This window comes from Leptidea sinapis, chromosome Z (genome assembly GCF_905404315.1).
Source record: "Leptidea sinapis chromosome Z, ilLepSina1.1, whole genome shotgun sequence".
Classification (NCBI taxonomy): Eukaryota; Metazoa; Arthropoda; class Insecta; order Lepidoptera; family Pieridae; genus Leptidea; species Leptidea sinapis.
The window spans coordinates 2,155,786-2,156,956 of record NC_066312.1 but is presented as its reverse complement, the minus strand read 5'-3'; positions in this window follow the sequence as shown (position 1 = coordinate 2,156,956).

Below are 1,171 nucleotides of genomic sequence, written 5' to 3'. Positions count from 1 at the left end.
ATAGTATATTGGGAACGGCCGTAAGTATATCTTTTAACTTCCCGCTAACTACTTGAAAATCGATACATTAATTCAAAAGTAATTGCGGGTTAAAAATTTATAAAATAGGGTTTTATTTAACTTTTATCAAACTTTTGAGCTCCAAGAGATCAAAATCTTCGTAAGTACAATTTGAAGCGTTTAGGTATGGAATTAAAAGGCATTAAAGGCATTTATTTTCTCAAAATTAATTCCTTTAGAATAATTTTTGATGTCATTTCTAATATACTAGATACTACTACCGCTTCAGAAATAAATGACTCTCTGAAAGAGAAAAGCGGCGCAAGAGATTCACCCAGCATTCTTTTTTTGCAATCTTTTTAATAAAAATATATAATATTGTACTGTCATTGCTATTGCTATAAAATAATCATAATCCAGTCCCAGGCTGTCGGATCACTTAGATATTCAACTGTATAATAATAATTAAACATTTAAATTTATTTATTTAGATAATTCCTGAACAGTGGTTGGGACTTTATTGTAAAAGTGTATACATTTACCCTTAAAGCTATTATGTATCTTATGAAGCCTACTAGAATTAGTTACAAGCAATCCCGTATTTCTAATCTTATAATAATAAAAATCACTATTAACAGCAAATAGGTGTCAATTTTTGTGAACGTATATTAAATTTTCATATATGTACTGACAATGATCAGTCAAAATATTTATTTCTTTATAAATTTTTTTTCGAGAGACTGTCTATAACCAAGCTGATTTAAAGCACGATCAGCTCTCTTTTGCAGAGCAAACACTATATCAATGTCAGCAGCATGACGCCACAGTAAAATACCGTACGTCATGATGCTGTGAAAATAACTTAAGTAGGTACACTAATCTAGCGGTCTCAACATTCGCGTACTCTCTAATCTATCTAACGGCATATGCCGCAGAGCTGAGTCTATCTGCTAGTTGGGCAATATGCTATTCGGCATCGGCAATATCGTTAATTAAAAAAAAACATTAAATAGTCATCCTTCATCAAACTGTCATAAAAGTTTCAATACCTAACTTATAGATGGCAATTTTTCTATATAATAAGTGTTTTATGTTTTGACTCACGTCACTATGAGTGATGTCATGCGATGTAGTTTCTACAGTCTACTTCACAATTAAATTTTAATAGGTA